General features: G+C 47.1%; 1 protein-coding gene across 1 annotated transcript in view; it reads left to right on the forward strand.

Moving 5' to 3' along the window:
- The window catches only part of LOC311012983 (WD repeat-containing protein 37), a 265,141-nt gene extending 255,215 nt beyond the window's left edge, over positions 1 to 9,926 (forward strand). Inside the window, exon 15 of the transcript XR_014597092.1 lies at positions 9,916 to 9,926. The gene's annotated coding sequence lies outside the window, so the exon portion shown is untranslated. The remainder of the gene's footprint in view (positions 1 to 9,915) is intronic.
- Positions 9,927 to 10,152: the final 226 nt, after the last annotated feature.

Below are 10,152 nucleotides of genomic sequence, written 5' to 3' on the forward strand. Positions count from 1 at the left end.
TGGGTCTTGCAAGCTTGTGTCCCTTTTAGCAAGTATATGTCTTCTTCTTCGCCGGACGAGGGCGTTAGGTCCTGAGGGGTTTTTTATCACTCGACTGCCTATTAACGTAAGGGGCATCCCTAGTCTGACCATGGCGCAGGTGCCTATGGTGGTGTCGGCCTCTACTCGAGAATAGAGACGCAACCCTCCACAATAGTAAAACAGTCCCGCTCGGGCCCATGGTCCTATCACATCCCCAGATGTTGTCCTATTACACCAATCTGAGGGTATGTTTCCTACATTGACTTTTGGTTTGCTGCTGGCGAAGTTGAAACACTGATACCTGGGATCTTTTCCTTTTATGGCGGTAAAATAGCCGGCCCTAGTTTTATTATCAATGGGTGGGAAGACTGATGCCAGGGATTGGCATCCTGAGGGTGTGGCTTTTCTGGTTAAGTTCATCATACATTCATAACCTACTTTGTCTTTGTCTGGATATAAGGGGGCAGGTTCGATGAACATGGCAGGACGCGCAGCCGCGCATGCTACACATCCCGTCATGTTCTGGCGCTTAGCATTATCCGTAATCCACCTTAACCAAATGTTACTTTCTCCGAAGCCTGTAGCCATTTTTACGACGTCTAAAGGAGTTAATTCTGTGTAATCCTGGGTCATCACTATCGGACTGGTAGTGGGCGGCTTTAGGGCAGTGGAATTAGCTGTGGTCGTATTCGTTGCACTACCTTTACTAGTGGGGGCGTATTTGGGCGGGTATATGTTTACTTGTATTCCTCGTATCTGGTCTTTTCCGGTGACGTCTACTCCTAATGCGATCCATATGCGATTTTTTCCCGTGGAGCTTGCCTTAATGTTATTGATAGAGAGAGTGAGCGGATTGCCGGTTGGACTGAAATCTCTTTGGAACGAAATGTGGTCCCAAAACTCGCTGTGTGTGTGTCTGGTAAAACCGGACCAAGTCCCAGTGAACTTTGTTACTTGATACCAATCGGGACAAAATGGCTGTGAATCCACCGAGAACCCAAACCCATGTTGGTAAGCATTCCCAGTGGCCTCGCAGCTCTCCACTATTCGTGGACTATTACACAGATAGACATCGTAGCCCCGCCAACTTGCTTGGGATTCCCCGCAGTCTATCACGGAGCACAGGTCGAATGTGAACATTGTGGTATCCCCGGCAGTATAATTTAAAACTATTTTAGCACCGCACGCGACTTCGGGGATCTGGAAAGTTTTCGTTTGTTCCCTTTTGGGACGTGTTAGGTAAATGTTGGTGGAATTGTCTCGCTCTTTGTTTATTAGTTCGAGTCCTAGTAGAAGGAGTATTACCGCCACCCCGGTTACACCCATGATCACGGTGCACATCGTTTTCCCCCATGGGAGATAGTCTGCATATCTCCACCTCCGTCTTTCCTCCGGTGCAACAGACGGATCTCCGGAGAGTCTCCTAAAACTCCTCGGAGTCGTCATTTTGGGCCAGATCTGTTCTCACTTCCTGGAGTGAGCGAGTAGGTGGTGATGCTGGGGCACAATGTGTCAGGTGGTGCCAGGGAGCTCCTGCTTTTCCCTTGACCTGGACCGAGTGTGAAGTAACCTCCTTCACTTCGTACGGACCAGTCCACCTGGGGTCTGTCCACTTTCTTTTGTGAACCTTGACCCTGACCCAGTCTCCTACTTTGACTATCGTCCCCTGCTCTTCGGGATCCTTCTCCTGTGCCTTCTGCACCTGTATTGAGAGGGCTGAGACAAGAGATATTAGTTCTCTCATGTAGTCGGATTTCTCTATCTGACACACATCTAAAGGAGGTATATGTCCTCCATCACGTGGCGGGCCAGGCATTGGCCTTCCCGTCAACAACTCATGGGGCGACAGGTGCGTGCCTCCCCCTTTTGAGGTTCTCATGGCCATGAGAGCCAAAGGGAGGGCCTCCAACCATGTCATCTTACTGCCCGCACATACCTTGGCTATTTTAGCCTTCAATGTTTGATTCGCGCGTTCCACCAGTCCCTGGGACTGTGGATGGTAGACCGAACCAAAACTGTGTGCAATCCCCAGGAATGCCTCCACTTCACTCAGCATCTGATTATTAAAATGTGTCCCGTTGTCTGATCTGATACGTTTCGGTACCCCATATCTGGGTATTAGCTCTGTTTGCAACCACTTTATTACTGTCTTCCCGTCTTCTCTATTTGTGGGGATTGCTTCTACCCATCTTGAAAATCTGTCTACCATTACCAAGATGTACCTCTTTCCCTGTACTACGTTCTCCTGTCCCATATCTGTATAATCTATACTAATATCTTGGAATGGTGCGAGAGGTACGGGGTAGGATCCTATGGGCGTTTTGAATGGTTTTCTTGGGTTGTGGTTTCCACAGACGACGCATTCTTCGCAGTATAGTTTTGTCATGCTGTCTAGGTGTGGGTGCCACCAGAGTGCTGAAATGTTCAAGAGTGTTTGTCTTTGTCCTTCATGGGTTGGTCCATGGGCTTCTTTTAGTAGGGTCGCTACTAGTTTTGCTGGTGCCACTATCCTTCCATCATGTGATCTCCAGAGACCTTCTTTCTTTGTGGCCCCCTTTTGTGTCCATGTCGACCATTCGTACGGGCCTGCTTGTTCTTGTATCTTTTTTAGGTCCTCTTCGGTGAGTTTAGGTTGGGGGGGCGTCAGCTTAAGTATCATTTGCTTTGGCTGATATCCTCCTGCCTTTTTGGCCGCCTGATCTGCAGCCTCGTTTCCTGGTGCCTGTTTTCTCATGTCCTTTGCACTTCATTATGGATACTCCTCTTGGTAGGGTGATTGCTTCCACCAGCTCTTGTATTTCTCTTTGGTGTTTGATTGGGGCGTTGCTGGATGTTACGAATCCCCTCCGTTGCCACATGGGTGCATCTACTTGTGCCGCCCCATGTGCGTAAGCAGAATCTGTAAAGATGTTCACCGTCTTTCCTTTGGCCAGTTTCAAGGCTTCGGTGAGCGCCTTGACTTCTGCCATTTGCGCTGAAGCGGGTTGTGGTATTACTTCTGCTTTGAGCGTCTCATGTCTTCCATTGGAGTGTTGCTGAACCACTGCATATGATGCCTGGTTCAGTCCGTTTTCTCCTCGGTAGAAGCATTCCGTCAGTGTAGAGCCAGAGTTCTGCTTTGAAATCTATGTCATTTTTCAGGTCTTGTCTGAGCTTACTTTCCTTGACCGCAAGTTCTTCACATGAATGTGGGGTTCCTTTCCCAAAGTTTCCAGCCATGTTCCTTTCGGCTGCGACAAAGGTTATATGTGGCCTGGTGCATTCTCTTTGAATCTTGGTTTTTCTGGCCATGCTGAAAGTAAACTCCTTACTTGCCAAAAACGCTGCAACTCCATGTTCAGTGTGGACCTGTAATGGGTGACACATCACTACATGTGCTGTTTTTTGGAGAGCTTTTGCTACCGCTGCAACATATCTGGCGCACATTGACTGTCCGGTTTCCACTGCGTCGAGTTTTGAAGAGTAGTATATCAGCACATTCCTCTCTCCCCCTTTTTTCTGATACAAAACAGCATTTAAAAATGCATTTTGTTCAGAAACATCCAAATGGAACACTTCTGTGTAGTCCGGTGAGGTGAGTGCAGCAGCTTGGGAGAGTACTTGTTTCATGTCAGTGAATGCTTGTTCAGCTTCAGAAGTCCAGGGTAGTCGTTCTGTGAGGTTTCGAGCCCCTACCTCGTTGATCATTGTCCGCAAACGTTGTGTCCGATTGGAGTAATCAGGTATGTGGGATCGGCTGTAGCCCGTTAGTCCCAGAAATGACAGCATGTCTGCCACCGTGGTGGGCTTTGGATGGTGTAGGATTGATTCCCTGTGGGCCGTAGATACTCCCAATCCTGATGCCGAGATTTGTCGGCCTAGGAATAGGACTTCTTCTCTGCATAGCTGCACTTTTTCTCTCTTGACTTTGTAGCCCTTTTTGTGCAGAACTGAGAACAGTAGGGCAGTGGCCTCCAGGCAGAGGGTAGATGTTTCTGCTGCCAAGAGAAGATCATCTACATATTGGATGAGCACAACCCCTGGTGGCCATTGGAGTTCTAGTAGGTGTGCTTTTAGTACCTGATTAAAGAGACCTGGCGAGTCCCTGAACCCCTGTGGCAACCGATTGTAGGTGTACTGTTTGCCCCCAAACGTGAAAGCAAACATGGCTTGTGATGTTTGTGCCAGTGGAACACTGAAGAAAGCGTTTGCCAAATCTATGACAGTGAAGTATCGAAATGCTGGGCTTAAACTCGTGAGTGCTACGTGTGGGTCTGGTACTGGATGAACATCTGGAGTCGTTGCATCATTTATAGGGCGGAAATCTTGTACCATTCTCCAGCCCTTTCCCCCTGCTTTCTGTACCGGTAATATGGGAGTATTCCATGGGGAGTGGCACTCGTATATTACCCCGACGTCCAGAAGGCCCTGTATCGTGGGGGCAATTCCCTTCATTTGATCTTGGGTTAGGGGATACTGCCGTCGATAAATAGGAGGTGCATCTGGGTCTTTCAGGGTGACAATCACTGGTTGTGTTTCCAGGGCTCCTACGTCATGGGGGGTTATAGTCCAAAATCGTGAGTTCACCGCATTCAAAACCGCTGCGGCTCCTGGGTGGTCCGTACATGGGAGTCCATGTTGTCTTGGCAGTGGTATGTGTTCTGGGAGGGAGACATCCGTGGTATGGGGGCCCGTGAAGCACCACATATCTTCCTCTGGTGGGGCTTGGGCTCCTTGGCGGGGTTTTTGGACTTGGAGCGGCCATGTTGCTTAGATCAGTCAATTGAGATATGTCTACCCCTCCTGTGGGGAGGCCAAAGTGGTCCTCGTTTTCTCTCATGAAGTCCCGATCGTATCCACATGCCGTTGATTTAGGATTGTATCCTCCAGCCGCTCCCCGTTCCTCTTCCTCTTTCTGGCCGCCAATACGGCTGGCAGGTGACTTTACTCTGGTTGACCCCTCCTTCCTTGGGTCGATATGGTTTCCACCACTAGGTGGCTTCGAGGGATTTTTTGTGAGAGGTCCTTCTGGTTCACTTTCTGACCAGGTCTTTTCTGAGCCGCCTTGACTCCTTGATCCTCCAGGGGGCTCCAGTGCCGTTATTCGCTGTTGCAGTCTTTCCACTTCTCTCTTCATTTCCTCTCTGTCTTGGTCTTGTACGAGGACTTCCACGCCGGCCAATGTTAGTACTGGTGCTTGTACTGCTGTGTCTGTGGTCTGTGCAGGCATACATCTTTGGTGGGTGTAGGGAGGTGGGGCTGTTGGGGGAGGTGTCGTTTCTGGAGGCCCAGTTGTTAACTTCTCTGGCAGGACTGGATATATGCCCCCTCCCCCTCCCTGTGTCTCTTCATGTTTGTCTCCCCTCTCCATTTTTCTCTGCTGGAATAGATCTTTTAGCATTAGGTTTGTTACTCTTGTCTCTTCTTCTTGTTCTTCAAACATCTTTTTGAGTGGTTTGAAAACTGATCGCTTGTCCTTTTCAGCCTCCATGTTCTGTCGAGCTCTCTCTAATCTTTGTTTGACATCATTCACCATTATATTCATAGCTTCTCTTGATGGCAGCCCGTCCTTGGTGATCCATCCCTTTATCTCCCACCTTTTCGCTACCGATTTAACTATCTTCCCATCTCCCTTTTTACTTCTATCCTCAGTCATAACTCTAGCCTTCAAGGTCTCTACGAAGTCTTCCATTTCCCCCTCGTTCAATCCCTCAATATAATCAAAAGAATCGCTCCTAACGTTACCCAGACCAGCCCCAATCCCACTAGGTTTATTTAACAGACTCGTCTTAATAAGTTTTTCTAGTTCTAGTATCTGTCTACTCACTACCGTTATCGTTGGTATGTGTATCTCTGCTGTTGCTGCTGAGTGGAGAGTGTCACTTCCTGGAGCGTGCAACAGGGTGTCGGCTGCTTCCTCTTCTTCTTTGTTATCTATATCTCTGAACTCTTCTATGTCTATGTCATAAAACTCCATGCCATGTCTAAATTTTCTTGTATTACAACCACTGCCTACGCTTCTCTGCTCGACAGCGCGGTTCCGGAGAAATTGTATCGGTTTCCGAATTACAAAGTACTATAAATTTCTATTGTATTACAACCACTGCCTACGCTTCTCTGCTCGACAGCGCGGTTCCGGAGAAATTGTATCGGTTCCAAATTACTATAAGTTTTCCTGTATTACAACCACTGCCTACGCTTCTCTGCTCGACAGCGAGGTCCCGGAGGAGTTGTATCGTTTCCAAATTACAAAGTACTATTTATGCAGTCTGTTGGTTAACCCAAAACACGCTATGTTCGTTAATAGAGTGACTTAATTATGTGCAAGAATTCTCATGTTTCACGGAGTATGGTGGGTCCGCTACTTCACGATACTGTACACATAAAAGCCCTTCTATTCGTCCTTCATCTCGTGTTTTCTGTTAGGTTCAGTCACACATGTGTACACACTATGGCAGGTTTATTTTATCACTTTTGCAGAATATGTTTTCCTTCTATTTTTTAACATTTTATCCTTTAGTTAAATTTTGTCTAAAGTATTCATACTCACACTCGGTATTTGTTGATCACCTAATTTATATTTTTCAATATACAGAATTCAATTAAATAGGTTTCTGCTTACCTTTTCGGTTGAGCGCTCATGTGATCAACTTTCCCGAGAGTGGATGAATCCTTCTGGCCTCCACTTTCTTTCAGGAAGCCCCCCTCCTTCTGCAAGACAGGAGGTAGTCGTTAAAATTCTTTCCTCCTCAAGCTTTTCTCCCAACCATCCTCTGCTACCAGATTTGTTGTGAAAAAAAATAGTAAGCTTGTATATAGGAGGAGAGTCTATGGGTTGTATCAATAACAGCGCTTTATTAGCACAAATATCAGGAAAACATATTCCGGCAGTTAAACGTGCACGGACCTAAAAGTCAACTCAACATAGGGTTGAATTTACTCAAAAGGCGCTTTACAACAGAGTGCGCAGCGTATTTCAAGAGACTCCGCATGAGTCTGATTGGCTCATTCTATAGATGCAGGCGGAGCGTAATTTTAGCATGCCGCGGCCTGGTTGGAGCGCTGGGTATCTCCACCCACACTGGCTCATACGGTCCATCCCTCCGGGTGCTGTCATCTATGTATTGTGTGTGTATGTTGTCGAGATGCATATCATGTGCTTGTCATGTGCTCCTTCCTGGTGCGGCTACACAATGTGTCCGTTCATTGTGTGTTGTCGGGATGTATATCATGAGCTTGTCATGTGTGTGTGTGTGACCCAAATGTGATCCTCTCTTGTGTTTCCTGTTTTCAACGTATGGCGTACAGATGGAATGCCCTGACACAGTTTCTGACCCTCACAATAGTTTTCCACTAGCCTGAACATCTGAGTCTATGTGTAGTAATTTAAAACATGTGTGATTAGCTTATGTATTTACATTTTTCTCCACAGGGTTTTGGAGTGAGTGGAAAAAAGTCAAAGGATTATGGTCAGTGTACACCACCAAAGGACTTACACCACCCCCCACATAAACCTAAAAATGTCTTTAAGCCCAGATGAGTGCAAGGGCTTCCTTTTCAATGATGGAATAATTCCGCTGATGTGAGTTGAACTTTTTAGAAAAGAAGCTCACGGGACAGTTGACACCACCTTCATTGGTCTGCATGAGCACAGCACCAGCTCCCACCTTACTAGCATCCACATATAATGAAAAAGGCCGGTCCATCTGTGGAGCTGCAAGGATAGGGGCAGAACACAACAAAGACTTTACAGCCTCAAAAGCTTGTTGACATGCGGGAGACCACTCAAACTTCATCTTTGGGCTCAGCAGGGAAGTGAGGGGAGCAGCAACTGTGGAAAAGTTGTTACAAAAACCACGATAGTAACCCACCATACCCAAGAAACGGGAACGTTCTTTCTTGGTGACCGGAACAGGAAACTGATAAGTTGCCAACACTATCGCCCTTACTGGCCTCACCTGACCCTTGCCAACAACTTTTCCCAGGTAAGTGACTGTTGCTTTGGCAAACTCACATTTTGCCAGATTGATGGTCAAACAAGCCCAGGCCAGACGGTCAAACAATGCCCGGATGCGCTGTAAATGATCTTCCCAGGAGTCACTGTAAACCACAACATCGTCCAAATAAACAGCACAACCAGTCAGCCCTGACACTACTTTATTCATTAGGCGCTGGAAGGTGGCTGGGGCATTGTGTAACCCAAATGGCATAACGTTGTATGAATACAACCCGCTGGGTGTAATGAAGGCGGCGATCTCCCTAGCCCTAGGAGATAAAGGAACCTGCCAATAACCTTTAAGCAAGTCAAACTTACTAACAAATTTGGCAGAACCAACCTGATCCACACAGTCCTCCATACGTGGAAGTGGAAAAGAGTCGGGCTTCGTCACTTTATTTACTTTTCTGAGGTCAGTACATGGTCTAAATGTGCCATCTGGCTTACTGACAAGCAGGCATGGGGAAGACCAACTAGACGCACATGGTTCAGCAATATTATTTTCCAACATATAACCAACTTCGGCTTCCAACTGCACACGCTTGTCGGGAGACATGCGGTAGAAACATTGTCTTATTGGCTGTGCATCTCCCACATCAATGTCATGCTCAATGAGATGGGTACGAGATGGAGTATCGGCAAACAGACAGGGATAATCTTTAATGAGATTCACCAACTCTGTACATTTTTGCTCAGGTAAATTATTCAACATTTCCTCCAGATTGGCAAGTGACTCAGAGTTTTTAAGATGACCTCTCAAAATCCCATCATCTGATGTAATCAACTCCTCAACTTCCCCCTCTGGCACAACAAGTGAGGTAGAATGACCCAGTGTAACAGCACTAGCGGCAAAAGAAAGTGATGAACCAGGAGCTGATGCAGGAGGGCGGGAAAAATATGGTTTCAACAAGTTAAGGTGACACAATTGCACAGGCTTCCTCCGGTCAGGAGCTGCGATCAGATAATTAAATTCAGACACTTTTTGGGTCACTGTGTACGGGCCAGAATACTTTGCCTGGAAAGGTGAGCCAACTAAAGGCAGAAGAGCCAGCACTTGGTCACCAGGAGTAAACTCACGGCGTTCTGTTCGATCATAGGGTTTTCATTTTGTTCTGAGCTGCCTGCAGATTTTTTTTCGCCAGTTTGTTTGCACGGTATAAACGTTCTCTGAAGCCATTTACATGATCTATCACGTTCTTTGGGGCCTCCTCAGCATGCCAGTCACTGTGCAATGAAGCTAAAAGGCCTCGAACTGTGTGGCCAAACAAAAGATCATTGGGGCTAAAGTCCAAGCTCTCTTGAGACACCTCCCTAGCAGCTAACATCAACCATGGTAATCCCTCTTCCCAGTCACTGTCCAACTCAGTGCAGTAGGAAAGAAGGAGCGATTTCAGAGTTTGATGGAACCTCTCCAGCGCTCCCTGGCTCTGAGCATGGTAGGCACTGGACTTAGAATGTCTGATGTTTAACTGTTTTAACACTTCTGCAAACACGTTGGAACAGAAGTTAGAACCCTGGTCGGACTGAATTACCTTTGGGACACCAAAAATGGACATGAACTGTGTCAAAGCTTTAACAACTGACTTGGCGGTGATGTTTCTGAGAGGGTAGGCAGCCGGGTAGCGTGTAGCAGGACACATCACTGTCAGCAAAAAATTACTACCAGACTTTGAACGTGGCAAAGGACTAACACAATCTACAATGAGATGATCAAATGGCTGTTCAGCAACTGGAATGAGATGGAGGGGGGCAGGTTTAATTGGCTGGTTTGGTTTCCCAGTCAACTGGCAGGTGTGACACGTTTTAATAAAGGCAGAAATGTCTTTTTTCAACAGAGGCCAGTAAAAATGTCTCAAAACTCGATCATAAGTTTTTCTTACTCCGAGATGACCTGCAACACCACCATGAGCAGTCTGGAGCACAGTGGGCCTTAATGTAGCAGGCAGAACAATTTGCACAACTTCGTCCCCCACAGAACAATCCCCCTGAGGAACCCATTTCCTCACCAACAAACCGTCTTGGAGAAGATAACCGCAGGCTGCACTGTTCACTTCATGCATATCGTTTGTTTTCATGAACGCAGAGGTGTGCGGCACTTTAAATGCCAAGACATTGGCACACACTTGATCCACCAGGGGGCACAGGATCCTTGTTGG

Source organism: Eutrigla gurnardus (genome assembly GCF_963514095.1).
Source record: "Eutrigla gurnardus genome assembly, chromosome: 4".
In the NCBI taxonomy this organism is placed as follows: domain Eukaryota; kingdom Metazoa; phylum Chordata; class Actinopteri; order Perciformes; family Triglidae; genus Eutrigla; species Eutrigla gurnardus.